The sequence below is a fragment of the Pleurodeles waltl genome, chromosome 3_1 (assembly GCF_031143425.1).
Source record: "Pleurodeles waltl isolate 20211129_DDA chromosome 3_1, aPleWal1.hap1.20221129, whole genome shotgun sequence".
Lineage (NCBI taxonomy): Eukaryota > Metazoa > Chordata > Amphibia > Caudata > Salamandridae > Pleurodeles > Pleurodeles waltl.
In genome coordinates, this window is record NC_090440.1 from 1,988,055,099 (window position 1) to 1,988,072,808 (window position 17,710).

General features: G+C 43.9%; 4 non-coding genes across 4 annotated transcripts; all 4 read right to left on the bottom strand.

Annotated features, from left to right (window-relative positions):
- Window positions 1–1,442: 1,442 nt before the first annotated feature.
- On the bottom strand, window positions 1,443–1,660 carry LOC138286041 (small nucleolar RNA U3). Its single transcript, XR_011201737.1, has one exon. It is a non-coding gene; the product is annotated as a small nucleolar RNA U3 (small nucleolar RNA).
- Window positions 1,661–5,781: 4,121 nt separating this feature from the next.
- On the bottom strand, window positions 5,782–5,999 carry LOC138286042 (small nucleolar RNA U3). Its single transcript, XR_011201738.1, has one exon. It is a non-coding gene; the product is annotated as a small nucleolar RNA U3 (small nucleolar RNA).
- Window positions 6,000–10,120: 4,121 nt separating this feature from the next.
- On the bottom strand, window positions 10,121–10,338 carry LOC138286043 (small nucleolar RNA U3). Its single transcript, XR_011201739.1, has one exon. It is a non-coding gene; the product is annotated as a small nucleolar RNA U3 (small nucleolar RNA).
- Window positions 10,339–14,459: 4,121 nt separating this feature from the next.
- On the bottom strand, window positions 14,460–14,677 carry LOC138286134 (small nucleolar RNA U3). The gene has a single exon (XR_011201827.1). It is a non-coding gene; the product is annotated as a small nucleolar RNA U3 (small nucleolar RNA).
- Between the last annotated feature and the right edge of the window lie 3,033 nt (window positions 14,678–17,710).

Sequence of the window (17,710 nt, forward strand, 5' to 3'; positions counted from 1 at the left end):
CCGCCAACCCACCCACCTCGTTTCCCCGGCATTGGGGCATGTTTGAACTCCAAAATGGCGGCCTCCGAGGTTCCACACATTGCAGCTTTACCATTTTCAAGGTACAGGGATTATTCTACTGTTTAAAAGCTGCTGGCATTCCGATTTTCTTCATGAGGCTATCAATCTTGCAGTGTTCTAATATAGCATACGAGAACATTATTAGGGGCCCAAAGGGATCATTAAACGTCTTCTGTTGAGAGTTATTGACAAAAGCGAGGGGACAGGGCATTTAACTAATGTGACAGCAGAGGAACGACGCCTATGCTGACAGCTCAACATTTCGTTCAATGAGGTAAGAATGCTTTAAATTAAACAGGAAAGCCAAAAAAACGACATTTGCTAGAATATTAGACCAGATGGCTTATTCCAACCATTATTTGATTGTTGCAACTTCACTGTCCCCAATGAATCTTAAAAAATTCCAATGTCCTAAGACATCTAGCCCTTGATGTACTAGAGGTTGTGCGAGCGTTCCTGGGAAGCTGAATGATTTTCTGCTGCGCCTACAGGCTTTTATGGTAAGTAATCAGATGCAATCCTTTACGCTTACGTTACTTTGTGCTATGCGAGTCCCCGTGCAACACCTTAGCAAATGCCCAAGACGGCGTTCTTTGTCCTCATCGGTCTAAGATCCTCAACAGCCTTATACATTTTAGGACCTGTGACCAGGGTGTTACTCTTGGTTTTAGTCTAAAAAGACTAACTAGCATTAGAAAGCCCCTTTTCCCCACGTCAATTCGACAGGGCGATAAGCCACTGAGCGGCACTAATTGTGTGGAAGATGTCTAAACTCTAAAAATAGATCAAACATAGAGGCCCAGATTTATGAAACGCTTGCGTTATCACAGCGTAAGGCAACACCAGGGCATCAGTGAGGTTTACTAAACCACGCAAGGCCACCTTGCGTGGCATTGCATGTCTTAATAAATCTAGAGTAACCCATGGCAGCGCAAGTCGCTGCCTTGCGTTACTGTTTGCCGGGAAGGCGTTCCATGGGTAGGGAGTGGGTGATCTTAGGCATCCACCCATGCTCTTTCATGCATTCCCAGATTTACTAAGAGTAGTAAACCTGGGAACGCGTACGCCTTCCCAACTGAGGAGCAACAAGGAGAAATATCTTTGTTTCTCTACGTTTTATCCTCAAGTTGTCCTGCTGAGTTGCGTAAGAGGTGAGTAAATCTTCCCCTTCCCCGGGTCCATTTGAAAAGACCCTCCTTACTTAAATGTACCAAATTACGATTAGAAAGACCGTTTGAAAAGCTCAGTTTATAAAAGAAAGCCCCAAAAAAGCCCAAAAGAGGTGATTGCAAATACAAGTCAAGTGAGAATCTGGCAACCATCAAATATCCAAGAAAAGAAGTTTAAAATGCTGTACTCTCTTAAACTGAAACAAGAAGCTAACCACTCAGTTTGTGTTTCCTTCCTCCAGTTCTTCGTAAAAGAAGAGAGGAACGTTCATCAATAGCAGACAGCAGCTGCACAAATGCAACACTGTCCACTGGCTTCGCGCTCAGAAGAAAACACTACAACTCTTCCTCGTGGTTAGCGAAGACCAGACACTTTCGAACACATTTCCTCAGTTAAAAACTATAGAAATGATCCCTGAAAGTATAGTCTTGCCTGAACCACTTCCAGCTCACACAGACAGAAAAAGTGGAAACCCTTCTTACCTACAGTAAGCACCTGTTGGGCATCAAGTCAAAAAACATATAAATATATAGATAAGACCACAAAATAGCATTCAGCAGATGCGCGTGCATTTCTGTGCAAGAAAGAGTTCTCCCTAGAACTCGGGTGACACAATGCTTTAAAAATTTGCATATCAGAAATCAGCCACCAATCAAATTCAGCCTGCCTTTTCCCGGCCCTGTCTCACACACAGACACACACACACACACAGGTTACCTGTTGGCTGCTCCTGAAACAGACAGAGGACTACAGTATGAAAGTTAAAGTTCAAACAGGTAAAGAAACGGCAGCCATACTTTCCTTTCCTGCTCTCGTTTACCGCAACAAACACATTTTAACTTGTTTAAAAAGTAAGAGAAACAGTTGGTAAACTCACAAAAAAGACAGTCTACCGTTACTTCCAGAGCTTTCGGCACTGCACTAAATGACAATTATTACCATTTCAAGATGGCTACGCATTATCAGACTGCACGAAGTGGGTGAATTTTACTGGAGATCGGACAGAATCACCAGAGCGCTTACTCTGTTCAAGTAAAGCAGCACACACTTGCCCTCTGAGTTCACATCATACTGTGCTGAAAGTGTAGGTGGTGAAAACACTGGGAATTATTCTTGTTCACAGCCTTCATTTTGAAGCTCAAGCCAAGACATGGATTTCTCTGGTAGTTTCATCCTCAGATATCTTGGTGAGATGTTCAACTTCCTGACGCAAATCGATTTACATGTTAAGAGGCAGAGCATTAATTAGCACTCATTTGGACTACTGCAATGCCTTACACAAGGGAAAATGGGGAAAACTTGAAACAAAACGGCAGGTTCCACAGGATTTTGCAGGAAGACAGTTTTCAATCAGAATATTTGGTTCAGATTATGACCTTTCAATGTGCCGAAAGCGTGATACTGATTGCTAGTGAATGAGAAACGACCTGGTAGGTTTGCAAGTATGGAAACAAAAGGTGTAGCAAGCAACCTACCTTTACATTTTGAAAAGTTGCACCACAGATCAAATGTATGGCAATGTCTTCAATCAGTCTCCCCAAACAAAGTAACTCTCCCCCAGTTCACGTGTAAGACCCTTACAAGGCGATGGCATTCCGCAGGAACCACGGGTTACAACGGAACCTACCACTTTCAGATGAGCTCTGAATACCTGGACATCAAAGAAAGCCTTCACATCAGCAACACCTTGTCCTACCAGCCGCTTTGAACATATGCAGCTTTTCCAGGCCCCATGACTTTTAGGCATCTCTGTATTATAGAAGTATCCAAAACACGGTTTATTTTTCTTGTACAGAAGATTCCGTTCACCGGGGAGTGAATCCTTGTCGGGACAATTTTGATCCTAGTATTCTTCAGAATAGGAACCGAACATTTCAGTGAATGTATCCGTCATCCAGCCCTTCCTCAAATGAAGAAAGGAACAGCCATCAACAAAAGACAGTTGTTTCATAAATACAACTCTGCCCTTCCTTTCCAGATCAGGGCTTTTCTGCAACAACTCTCTGACACTTACAAACACTGGGGCAGATTTACGACATTTTGGCGCAGGGCAGCACAGCAAGTCACATTGCTGTGCCCTGTGTCAAAGAAAACGGGCAATAATGTGTTATATGTATGCAATACTGTCCTTTTCCACTGCGCTGGAGCCATTTTGACTGCCTAGAGCCAGCGCCGGCAACCTTGCACCATGGTGCAAGGTTGTCTGCGTTGTAGGCAAAATTGTTTTTGTGAAGGAAGAGGCACCTTCCTACACAAAAACAATCTTGGGAGGCTTTTCCCTTTTCCTATGCGTGCTGCAAAACGCAGCACACATAGAAAGGGGAAACAACAAAGAGAAATAAAGATATTTCTCCTCACTGACCCTCCCCTGGGGAGGGGTAAGGTGTTGGTGCATTCCCAGATTTACATGGCTCTGTAAATTTGGGGATGCGTCTAACAACATGGGTGTTGCGTTGGAACACACACTGCAAAGCCCTTGGATCGCCTCCCTAATGCAGAGTAAGCCAGCGCACCGCTTTACAATGCCTTGCCTTAATCACTATCTACGGGACTATTCAAAGCCACGCCAAGTGGCTTTGCGTGATCTCCTAGATATGGTTAAAAGGTCTGACCGCTGTTGCGTCACTAGAAGTCACGCAACTGCAGTGCAAGCCTCTCTTAAATATGCCCCACTAGTTCCAGTTTCTTTCTTCAGAAACTTTTTATAACGCTATGCCACTCTGTTCCAGTGGCACAGGAAGATGTCACAACAGCATTTTTGCTGCCATCTGGCTTAGCTCTCAGATGGTAAGTGATACAGACTTTAAAAACTGCTGCTGTGGTCTATGCCGCTAACTAAAGTATTGCTTCAGCACGACAGGCTCAAGTTGAAGGCGAAAAACAGTCCACATCCCCTCTTCCAGCAGGCTAGAGGGTACCACAATTTAGTCTTACTTTGTTTTTTGTTTTTATATTTACTTATCTATTTATTTCATTATTTTAAAAAAGGACATTGCTGGGAAGGCAGTCGGGCTACGCTCCTGGCTCCTATAAAGCCAAGATTAGGCAAAGTTTTGAAGCACTCAACTGGCCTGCCGCCAGAGCGGAACCTTCTCCAATTCACGCTCTGCCGCCAACCCACCCACCTCGTTTCCCCGGCATTGGGGCATGTTTGAACTCCAAAATGGCGGCCTCCGGGGTTCCACACATTGCAGCTTTACCATTTTCAAGGTACAGGGATTATTCTACTGTTTAAAAGCTGCTGGCATTCCGATTTTCTTCATGAGGCTATCAATCTTGCAGTGTTCTAATATAGCATACGAGAACATTATTAGGGGCCCAAAGGGATCATTAAACGTCTTCTGTTGAGAGTTATTGACAAAAGCGAGGGGACAGGGCATTTAACTAATGTGACAGCAGAGGAACGACGCCTATGCTGACAGCTCAACATTTCGTTCAATGAGGTAAGAATGCTTTAAATTAAACAGGAAAGCCAAAAAAACGACATTTGCTAGAATATTAGACCAGATGGCTTATTCCAACCATTATTTGATTGTTGCAACTTCACTGTCCCCAATGAATCTTAAAAAATTCCAATGTCCTAAGACATCTAGCCCTTGATGTACTAGAGGTTGTGCGAGCGTTCCTGGGAAGCTGAATGATTTTCTGCTGCGCCTACAGGCTTTTATGGTAAGTAATCAGATGCAATCCTTTACGCTTACGTTACTTTGTGCTATGCGAGTCCCCGTGCAACACCTTAGCAAATGCCCAAGACGGCGTTCTTTGTCCTCATCGGTCTAAGATCCTCAACAGCCTTATACATTTTAGGACCTGTGACCAGGGTGTTACTCTTGGTTTTAGTCTAAAAAGACTAACTAGCATTAGAAAGCCCCTTTTCCCCACGTCAATTCGACAGGGCGATAAGCCACTGAGCGGCACTAATTGTGTGGAAGATGTCTAAACTCTAAAAATAGATCAAACATAGAGGCCCAGATTTATGAAACGCTTGCGTTATCACAGCGTAAGGCAACACCAGGGCATCAGTGAGGTTTACTAAACCACGCAAGGCCACCTTGCGTGGCATTGCATGTCTTAATAAATCTAGAGTAACCCATGGCAGCGCAAGTCGCTGCCTTGCGTTACTGTTTGCCGGGAAGGCGTTCCATGGGTAGGGAGTGGGTGATCTTAGGCATCCACCCATGCTCTTTCATGCATTCCCAGATTTACTAAGAGTAGTAAACCTGGGAACGCGTACGCCTTCCCAACTGAGGAGCAACAAGGAGAAATATCTTTGTTTCTCTACGTTTTATCCTCAAGTTGTCCTGCTGAGTTGCGTAAGAGGTGAGTAAATCTTCCCCTTCCTCGGGTCCATTTGAAAAGACCCTCCTTACTTAAATGTACCAAATTACGATTAGAAAGACCGTTTGAAAAGCTCAGTTTATAAAAGAAAGCCCCAAAAAAGCCCAAAAGAGGTGATTGCAAATACAAGTCAAGTGAGAATCTGGCAACCATCAAATATCCAAGAAAAGAAGTTTAAAATGCTGTACTCTCTTAAACTGAAACAAGAAGCTAACCACTCAGTTTGTGTTTCCTTCCTCCAGTTCTTCGTAAAAGAAGAGAGGAACGTTCATCAATAGCAGACAGCAGCTGCACAAATGCAACACTGTCCACTGGCTTCGCGCTCAGAAGAAAACACTACAACTCTTCCTCGTGGTTAGCGAAGACCAGACACTTTCGAACACATTTCCTCAGTTAAAAACTATAGAAATGATCCCTGAAAGTATAGTCTTGCCTGAACCACTTCCAGCTCACACAGACAGAAAAAGTGGAAACCCTTCTTACCTACAGTAAGCACCTGTTGGGCATCAAGTCAAAAAACATATAAATATATAGATAAGACCACAAAATAGCATTCAGCAGATGCGCGTGCATTTCTGTGCAAGAAAGAGTTCTCCCTAGAACTCGGGTGACACAATGCTTTAAAAATTTGCATATCAGAAATCAGCCACCAATCAAATTCAGCCTGCCTTTTCCCGGCCCTGTCTCACACACAGACACACACACACACACAGGTTACCTGTTGGCTGCTCCTGAAACAGACAGAGGACTACAGTATGAAAGTTAAAGTTCAAACAGGTAAAGAAACGGCAGCCATACTTTCCTTTCCTGCTCTCGTTTACCGCAACAAACACATTTTAACTTGTTTAAAAAGTAAGAGAAACAGTTGGTAAACTCACAAAAAAGACAGTCTACCGTTACTTCCAGAGCTTTCGGCACTGCACTAAATGACAATTATTACCATTTCAAGATGGCTACGCATTATCAGACTGCACGAAGTGGGTGAATTTTACTGGAGATCGGACAGAATCACCAGAGCGCTTACTCTGTTCAAGTAAAGCAGCACACACTTGCCCTCTGAGTTCACATCATACTGTGCTGAAAGTGTAGGTGGTGAAAACACTGGGAATTATTCTTGTTCACAGCCTTCATTTTGAAGCTCAAGCCAAGACATGGATTTCTCTGGTAGTTTCATCCTCAGATATCTTGGTGAGATGTTCAACTTCCTGACGCAAATCGATTTACATGTTAAGAGGCAGAGCATTAATTAGCACTCATTTGGACTACTGCAATGCCTTACACAAGGGAAAATGGGGAAAACTTGAAACAAAACGGCAGGTTCCACAGGATTTTGCAGGAAGACAGTTTTCAATCAGAATATTTGGTTCAGATTATGACCTTTCAATGTGCCGAAAGCGTGATACTGATTGCTAGTGAATGAGAAACGACCTGGTAGGTTTGCAAGTATGGAAACAAAAGGTGTAGCAAGCAACCTACCTTTACATTTTGAAAAGTTGCACCACAGATCAAATGTATGGCAATGTCTTCAATCAGTCTCCCCAAACAAAGTAACTCTCCCCCAGTTCACGTGTAAGACCCTTACAAGGCGATGGCATTCCGCAGGAACCACGGGTTACAACGGAACCTACCACTTTCAGATGAGCTCTGAATACCTGGACATCAAAGAAAGCCTTCACATCAGCAACACCTTGTCCTACCAGCCGCTTTGAACATATGCAGCTTTTCCAGGCCCCATGACTTTTAGGCATCTCTGTATTATAGAAGTATCCAAAACACGGTTTATTTTTCTTGTACAGAAGATTCCGTTCACCGGGGAGTGAATCCTTGTCGGGACAATTTTGATCCTAGTATTCTTCAGAATAGGAACCGAACATTTCAGTGAATGTATCCGTCATCCAGCCCTTCCTCAAATGAAGAAAGGAACAGCCATCAACAAAAGACAGTTGTTTCATAAATACAACTCTGCCCTTCCTTTCCAGATCAGGGCTTTTCTGCAACAACTCTCTGACACTTACAAACACTGGGGCAGATTTACGACATTTTGGCGCAGGGCAGCACAGCAAGTCACATTGCTGTGCCCTGTGTCAAAGAAAACGGGCAATAATGTGTTATATGTATGCAATACTGTCCTTTTCCACTGCGCTGGAGCCATTTTGACTGCCTAGAGCCAGCGCCGGCAACCTTGCACCATGGTGCAAGGTTGTCTGCGTTGTAGGCAAAATTGTTTTTGTGAAGGAAGAGGCACCTTCCTACACAAAAACAATCTTGGGAGGCTTTTCCCTTTTCCTATGCGTGCTGCAAAACGCAGCACACATAGAAAGGGGAAACAACAAAGAGAAATAAAGATATTTCTCCTCACTGACCCTCCCCTGGGGAGGGGTAAGGTGTTGGTGCATTCCCAGATTTACATGGCTCTGTAAATTTGGGGATGCGTCTAACAACATGGGTGTTGCGTTGGAACACACACTGCAAAGCCCTTGGATCGCCTCCCTAATGCAGAGTAAGCCAGCGCACCGCTTTACAATGCCTTGCCTTAATCACTATCTACGGGACTATTCAAAGCCACGCCAAGTGGCTTTGCGTGATCTCCTAGATATGGTTAAAAGGTCTGACCGCTGTTGCGTCACTAGAAGTCACGCAACTGCAGTGCAAGCCTCTCTTAAATATGCCCCACTAGTTCCAGTTTCTTTCTTCAGAAACTTTTTATAACGCTATGCCACTCTGTTCCAGTGGCACAGGAAGATGTCACAACAGCATTTTTGCTGCCATCTGGCTTAGCTCTCAGATGGTAAGTGATACAGACTTTAAAAACTGCTGCTGTGGTCTATGCCGCTAACTAAAGTATTGCTTCAGCACGACAGGCTCAAGTTGAAGGCGAAAAACAGTCCACATCCCCTCTTCCAGCAGGCTAGAGGGTACCACAATTTAGTCTTACTTTGTTTTTTGTTTTTATATTTACTTATCTATTTATTTCATTATTTTAAAAAAGGACATTGCTGGGAAGGCAGTCGGGCTACGCTCCTGGCTCCTATAAAGCCAAGATTAGGCAAAGTTTTGAAGCACTCAACTGGCCTGCCGCCAGAGCGGAACCTTCTCCAATTCACGCTCTGCCGCCAACCCACCCACCTCGTTTCCCCGGCATTGGGGCATGTTTGAACTCCAAAATGGCGGCCTCCGGGGTTCCACACATTGCAGCTTTACCATTTTCAAGGTACAGGGATTATTCTACTGTTTAAAAGCTGCTGGCATTCCGATTTTCTTCATGAGGCTATCAATCTTGCAGTGTTCTAATATAGCATACGAGAACATTATTAGGGGCCCAAAGGGATCATTAAACGTCTTCTGTTGAGAGTTATTGACAAAAGCGAGGGGACAGGGCATTTAACTAATGTGACAGCAGAGGAACGACGCCTATGCTGACAGCTCAACATTTCGTTCAATGAGGTAAGAATGCTTTAAATTAAACAGGAAAGCCAAAAAAACGACATTTGCTAGAATATTAGACCAGATGGCTTATTCCAACCATTATTTGATTGTTGCAACTTCACTGTCCCCAATGAATCTTAAAAAATTCCAATGTCCTAAGACATCTAGCCCTTGATGTACTAGAGGTTGTGCGAGCGTTCCTGGGAAGCTGAATGATTTTCTGCTGCGCCTACAGGCTTTTATGGTAAGTAATCAGATGCAATCCTTTACGCTTACGTTACTTTGTGCTATGCGAGTCCCCGTGCAACACCTTAGCAAATGCCCAAGACGGCGTTCTTTGTCCTCATCGGTCTAAGATCCTCAACAGCCTTATACATTTTAGGACCTGTGACCAGGGTGTTACTCTTGGTTTTAGTCTAAAAAGACTAACTAGCATTAGAAAGCCCCTTTTCCCCACGTCAATTCGACAGGGCGATAAGCCACTGAGCGGCACTAATTGTGTGGAAGATGTCTAAACTCTAAAAATAGATCAAACATAGAGGCCCAGATTTATGAAACGCTTGCGTTATCACAGCGTAAGGCAACACCAGGGCATCAGTGAGGTTTACTAAACCACGCAAGGCCACCTTGCGTGGCATTGCATGTCTTAATAAATCTAGAGTAACCCATGGCAGCGCAAGTCGCTGCCTTGCGTTACTGTTTGCCGGGAAGGCGTTCCATGGGTAGGGAGTGGGTGATCTTAGGCATCCACCCATGCTCTTTCATGCATTCCCAGATTTACTAAGAGTAGTAAACCTGGGAACGCGTACGCCTTCCCAACTGAGGAGCAACAAGGAGAAATATCTTTGTTTCTCTACGTTTTATCCTCAAGTTGTCCTGCTGAGTTGCGTAAGAGGTGAGTAAATCTTCCCCTTCCTCGGGTCCATTTGAAAAGACCCTCCTTACTTAAATGTACCAAATTACGATTAGAAAGACCGTTTGAAAAGCTCAGTTTATAAAAGAAAGCCCCAAAAAAGCCCAAAAGAGGTGATTGCAAATACAAGTCAAGTGAGAATCTGGCAACCATCAAATATCCAAGAAAAGAAGTTTAAAATGCTGTACTCTCTTAAACTGAAACAAGAAGCTAACCACTCAGTTTGTGTTTCCTTCCTCCAGTTCTTCGTAAAAGAAGAGAGGAACGTTCATCAATAGCAGACAGCAGCTGCACAAATGCAACACTGTCCACTGGCTTCGCGCTCAGAAGAAAACACTACAACTCTTCCTCGTGGTTAGCGAAGACCAGACACTTTCGAACACATTTCCTCAGTTAAAAACTATAGAAATGATCCCTGAAAGTATAGTCTTGCCTGAACCACTTCCAGCTCACACAGACAGAAAAAGTGGAAACCCTTCTTACCTACAGTAAGCACCTGTTGGGCATCAAGTCAAAAAACATATAAATATATAGATAAGACCACAAAATAGCATTCAGCAGATGCGCGTGCATTTCTGTGCAAGAAAGAGTTCTCCCTAGAACTCGGGTGACACAATGCTTTAAAAATTTGCATATCAGAAATCAGCCACCAATCAAATTCAGCCTGCCTTTTCCCGGCCCTGTCTCACACACAGACACACACACACACACAGGTTACCTGTTGGCTGCTCCTGAAACAGACAGAGGACTACAGTATGAAAGTTAAAGTTCAAACAGGTAAAGAAACGGCAGCCATACTTTCCTTTCCTGCTCTCGTTTACCGCAACAAACACATTTTAACTTGTTTAAAAAGTAAGAGAAACAGTTGGTAAACTCACAAAAAAGACAGTCTACCGTTACTTCCAGAGCTTTCGGCACTGCACTAAATGACAATTATTACCATTTCAAGATGGCTACGCATTATCAGACTGCACGAAGTGGGTGAATTTTACTGGAGATCGGACAGAATCACCAGAGCGCTTACTCTGTTCAAGTAAAGCAGCACACACTTGCCCTCTGAGTTCACATCATACTGTGCTGAAAGTGTAGGTGGTGAAAACACTGGGAATTATTCTTGTTCACAGCCTTCATTTTGAAGCTCAAGCCAAGACATGGATTTCTCTGGTAGTTTCATCCTCAGATATCTTGGTGAGATGTTCAACTTCCTGACGCAAATCGATTTACATGTTAAGAGGCAGAGCATTAATTAGCACTCATTTGGACTACTGCAATGCCTTACACAAGGGAAAATGGGGAAAACTTGAAACAAAACGGCAGGTTCCACAGGATTTTGCAGGAAGACAGTTTTCAATCAGAATATTTGGTTCAGATTATGACCTTTCAATGTGCCGAAAGCGTGATACTGATTGCTAGTGAATGAGAAACGACCTGGTAGGTTTGCAAGTATGGAAACAAAAGGTGTAGCAAGCAACCTACCTTTACATTTTGAAAAGTTGCACCACAGATCAAATGTATGGCAATGTCTTCAATCAGTCTCCCCAAACAAAGTAACTCTCCCCCAGTTCACGTGTAAGACCCTTACAAGGCGATGGCATTCCGCAGGAACCACGGGTTACAACGGAACCTACCACTTTCAGATGAGCTCTGAATACCTGGACATCAAAGAAAGCCTTCACATCAGCAACACCTTGTCCTACCAGCCGCTTTGAACATATGCAGCTTTTCCAGGCCCCATGACTTTTAGGCATCTCTGTATTATAGAAGTATCCAAAACACGGTTTATTTTTCTTGTACAGAAGATTCCGTTCACCGGGGAGTGAATCCTTGTCGGGACAATTTTGATCCTAGTATTCTTCAGAATAGGAACCGAACATTTCAGTGAATGTATCCGTCATCCAGCCCTTCCTCAAATGAAGAAAGGAACAGCCATCAACAAAAGACAGTTGTTTCATAAATACAACTCTGCCCTTCCTTTCCAGATCAGGGCTTTTCTGCAACAACTCTCTGACACTTACAAACACTGGGGCAGATTTACGAAATTTTGGCGCAGGGCACCACAGCAAGTCACATTGCTGTGCCCTGTGTCAAAGAAAACGGGCAATAATGTGTTATATGTATGCAATACTGTCCTTTTCCACTGCGCTGGAGCCATTTTGACTGCCTAGAGCCAGCGCCGGCAACCTTGCACCATGGTGCAAGGTTGTCTGCGTTGTAGGCAAAATTGTTTTTGTGAAGGAAGAGGCACCTTCCTACACAAAAACAATCTTGGGAGGCTTTTCCCTTTTCCTATGCGTGCTGCAAAACGCAGCACACATAGAAAGGGGAAACAACAAAGAGAAATAAAGATATTTCTCCTCACTGACCCTCCCCTGGGGAGGGGTAAGGTGTTGGTGCATTCCCAGATTTACATGGCTCTGTAAATTTGGGGATGCGTCTAACAATATGGGTGTTGCGTTGGAACACACACTGCAAAGCCCTTGGATCGCCTCCCTAATGCAGAGTAAGCCAGCGCACCGCTTTACAATGCCTTGCCTTAATCACTATCTACGGGACTATTCAAAGCCACGCCAAGTGGCTTTGTGTGATCTCCTAGATATGGTTAAAAGGTCTGACCGCTGTTGCGTCACTAGAAGTCACGCAACTGCAGTGCAAGCCTCTCTTAAATATGCCCCACTAGTTCCAGTTTCTTTCTTCAGAAACTTTTTATAACGCTATGCCACTCTGTTCCAGTGGCACAGGAAGATGTCACAACAGCATTTTTGCTGCCATCTGGCTTAGCTCTCAGATGGTAAGTGATACAGACTTTAAAAACTGCTGCTGTGGTCTATGCCGCTAACTAAAGTATTGCTTCAGCACGACAGGCTCAAGTTGAAGGCGAAAAACAGTCCACATCCCCTCTTCCAGCAGGCTAGAGGGTACCACAATTTAGTCTTACTTTGTTTTTTGTTTTTATATTTACTTATCTATTTATTTCATTATTTTAAAAAAGGACATTGCTGGGAAGGCAGTCGGGCTACGCTCCTGGCTCCTATAAAGCCAAGATTAGGCAAAGTTTTGAAGCACTCAACTGGCCTGCCGCCAGAGCGGAACCTTCTCCAATTCACGCTCTGCCGCCAACCCACCCACCTCGTTTCCCCGGCATTGGGGCATGTTTGAACTCCAAAATGGCGGCCTCCGGGGTTCCACACATTGCAGCTTTACCATTTTCAAGGTACAGGGATTATTCTACTGTTTAAAAGCTGCTGGCATTCCGATTTTCTTCATGAGGCTATCAATCTTGCAGTGTTCTAATATAGCATACGAGAACATTATTAGGGGCCCAAAGGGATCATTAAACGTCTTCTGTTGAGAGTTATTGACAAAAGCGAGGGGACAGGGCATTTAACTAATGTGACAGCAGAGGAACGACGCCTATGCTGACAGCTCAACATTTCGTTCAATGAGGTAAGAATGCTTTAAATTAAACAGGAAAGCCAAAAAAACGACATTTGCTAGAATATTAGACCAGATGGCTTATTCCAACCATTATTTGATTGTTGCAACTTCACTGTCCCCAATGAATCTTAAAAAATTCCAATGTCCTAAGACATCTAGCCCTTGATGTACTAGAGGTTGTGCGAGCGTTCCTGGGAAGCTGAATGATTTTCTGCTGCGCCTACAGGCTTTTATGGTAAGTAATCAGATGCAATCCTTTACGCTTACGTTACTTTGTGCTATGCGAGTCCCCGTGCAACACCTTAGCAAATGCCCAAGACGGCGTTCTTTGTCCTCATCGGTCTAAGATCCTCAACAGCCTTATACATTTTAGGACCTGTGACCAGGGTGTTACTCTTGGTTTTAGTCTAAAAAGACTAACTAGCATTAGAAAGCCCCTTTTTCCCACGTCAATTCGACAGGGCGATAAGCCACTGAGCGGCACTAATTGTGTGGAAGATGTCTAAACTCTAAAAATAGATCAAACATAGAGGCCCAGATTTATGAAACGCTTGCGTTATCACAGCGTAAGGCAACACCAGGGCATCAGTGAGGTTTACTAAACCACGCAAGGCCACCTTGCGTGGCATTGCATGTCTTAATAAATCTAGAGTAACCCATGGCAGCGCAAGTCGCTGCCTTGCGTTACTGTTTGCCGGGAAGGCGTTCCATGGGTAGGGAGTGGGTGATCTTAGGCATCCACCCATGCTCTTTCATGCATTCCCAGATTTACTAAGAGTAGTAAACCTGGGAACGCGTACGCCTTCCCAACTGAGGAGCAACAAGGAGAAATATCTTTGTTTCTCTACGTTTTATCCTCAAGTTGTCCTGCTGAGTTGCGTAAAAGGTGAGTAAATCTTCCCCTTCCCCGGGTCCATTTGAAAAGACCCTCTTTACTTAAATGTACCAAATTACGATTAGAAAGACCGTTTGAAAAGCTCAGTTTATAAAAGAAAGCCCCCAAAAAGCTCAAAAGAGGTGATTGCAAATACAAGTCAAGTGAGAATCTGGCAACCATCAAATATCCAAGAAAAGAAGTTTAAAATGCTGTACTCTCTTAAACTGAAACAAGAAGCTAACCACTCAGTTTGTGTTTCCTTCCTCCAGTTCTTCGTAAAAGAAGAGAGGAACGTTCATCAATAGCAGACAGCAGCTGCACAAATGCAACACTGTCCACTGGCTTCGCGCTCAGAAGAAAACACTACAACTCTTCCTCGTGGTTAGCGAAGACCAGACACTTTCGAACACATTTCCTCAATTAAAAACTATAGAAATGATCCCTGAAAGTATAGTCTTGCCTGAACCACTTCCAGCTCACACAGGCAGAAACAGTGGAAACCCTTCTTACCTACAGTAAGCACCTGTTGGGCATCAAGTCAAAAAACATATAAATATATAGATAAGACCACAAAATAGCATTCAGCAGATGCGCGTGCATTTCTGTGCAAGAAAGAGTTCTCCCTAGAACTCGGGTGACACAATGCTTTAAAAATTTGCATATCAGAAATCAGCCACCAATCAAATTCAGCCTGCCTTTTCCCGGCCCTGTCTCACACACAGACACACACACACACACAGGTTACCTGTTGGCTGCTCCTGAAACAGACAGAGGACTACAGTATGAAAGTTAAAGTTCAAACAGGTAAAGAAACGGCAGCCATACTTTCCTTTCCTGCTCTCGTTTACCGCAACAAACACATTTTAACTTGTTTAAAAAGTAAGAGAAACAGTTGGTAAACTCACAAAAAAGACAGTCTACCGTTACTTCCAGAGCTTTCGGCACTGCACTAAATGACAATTATTACCATTTCAAGATGGCTACGCATTATCAGACTGCACGAAGTGGGTGAATTTTACTGGAGATCGGACAGAATCACCAGAGCGCTTACTCTGTTCAAGTAAAGCAGCACACACTTGCCCTCTGAGTTCACATCATACTGTGCTGAAAGTGTAGGTGGTGAAAACACTGGGAATTATTCTTGTTCACAGCCTTCATTTTGAAGCTCAAGCCAAGACATGGATTTCTCTGGTAGTTTCATCCTCAGATATCTTGGTGAGATGTTCAACTTCCTGACGCAAATCGATTTACATGTTAAGAGGCAGAGCATTAATTAGCACTCATTTGGACTACTGCAATGCCTTACACAAGGGAAAATGGGGAAAACTTGAAACAAAACGGCAGGTTCCACAGGATTTTGCAGGAAGACAGTTTTCAATCAGAATATTTGGTTCAGATTATGACCTTTCAATGTGCCAAAAGCGTGATACTGATTGCTAGTGAATGAGAAACGACCTGGTAGGTTTGCAAGTATGGAAACAAAAGGTGTAGCAAGCAACCTACCTTTACATTTTGAAAAGTTGCACCACAGATCAAATGTATGGCAATGTCTTCAATCAGTCTCCCCAAACAAAGTAACTCTCCCCCAGTTCACGTGTAAGACCCTTACAAGGCGATGGCATTCCGCAGGAACCACGGGTTACAACGGAACCTACCACTTTCAGATGAGCTCTGAATACCTGGACATCAAAGAAAGCCTTCACATCAGCAACACCTTGTCCTACCAGCCGCTTTGAACATATGCAGCTTTTCCAGGCCCCATGACTTTTAGGCATCTCTGTATTATAGAAGTATCCAAAACACGGTTTATTTTTCTTGTACAGAAGATTCCGTTCACCGGGGAGTGAATCCTTGTCGGGACAATTTTGATCCTAGTATTCTTCAGAATAGGAACCGAACATTTCAGTGAATGTATCCGTCATCCAGCCCTTCCTCAAATGAAGAAAGGAACAGCCATCAACAAAAGACAGTTGTTTCATAAATACAACTCTGCCCTTCCTTTCCAGATCAGGGCTTTTCTGCAACAACTCTCTGACACTTACAAACACTGGGGCAGATTTACGACATTTTGGCGCAGGGCAGCACAGCAAGTCACATTGCTGTGCCCTGTGTCAAAGAAAACGGGCAATAATGTGTTATATGTATGCAATACTGTCCTTTTCCACTGCGCTGGAGCCATTTTGACTGCCTAGAGCCAGCGCCGGCAACCTTGCACCATGGTGCAAGGTTGTCTGCGTTGTAGGCAAAATTGTTTTTGTGAAGGAAGAGGCACCTTCCTACACAAAAACAATCTTGGGAGGCTTTTCCCTTTTCCTATGCGTGCTGCAAAACGCAGCACACATAGAAAGGGGAAACAACAAAGAGAAATAAAGATATTTCTCCTCACTGACCCTCCCCTGGGGAGGGGTAAGGTGTTGGTGCATTCCCAGATTTACATGGCTCTGTAAATTTGGGGATGCGTCTAACAACATGGGTGTTGCATTGGAACACACACTGCAAAGCCCTTGGATCGCCTCCCTAATGCAGAGTAAGCCAGCGCACCGCTTTACAATGCCTTGCCTTAATCACTATCTACGGGACTATTCAAAGCCACGCCAAGTGGCTTTGCGTGATCTCCTAGATATGGTTAAAAGGTCTGACCGCTGTTGCGTCACTAGAAGTCACGCAACTGCAGTGCAAGCCTCTCTTAAATATGCCCCACTAGTTCCAGTTTCTTTCTTCAGAAACTTTTTATAACGCTATGCCACTCTGTTCCAGTGGCACAGGAAGATGTCACAACAGCATTTTTGCTGCCATCTGGCTTAGCTCTCAGATGGTAAGTGATACAGACTTTAAAAACTGCTGCTGTGGTCTATGCCGCTAACTAAAGTATTGCTTCAGCACGACAGGCTCAAGTTGAAGGCGAAAAACAGTCCACATCCCCTCTTCCAGCAGGCTAGAGGGTACCACAATTTAGTCTTACTTTGTTTTTTGTTTTTATATTTACTTATCTATTTATTTCATTATTTTAAAAAAGGACATTGCTGGGAAGGCAGTCGGGCTACGCTCCTGGCTCCTATAAAGCCAAGATTAGGCAAAGTTTTGAAGCACTCAACTGGCCTGCCGCCAGAGCGGAACCTTCTCCAATTCACGCTCTGCCGCCAACCCACCCACCTCGTTTCCCCGGCATTGGGGCATGTTTGAACTCCAAAATGGCGGCCTCCGGGGTTCCACACATTGCAGCTTTACCATTTTCAAGGTACAGGGATTATTCTACTGTTTAAAAGCTGCTGGCATTCCGATTTTCTTCATGAGGCTATCAATCTTGCAGTGTTCTAATATAGCATACGAGAACATTATTAGGGGCCCAAAGGGATCATTAAACGTCTTCTGTTGAGAGTTATTGACAAAAGCGAGGGGACAGGGCATTTAACTAATGTGACAGCAGAGGAACGACGCCTATGCTGACAGCTCAACATTTCGTTCAATGAGGTAAGAATGCTTTAAATTAA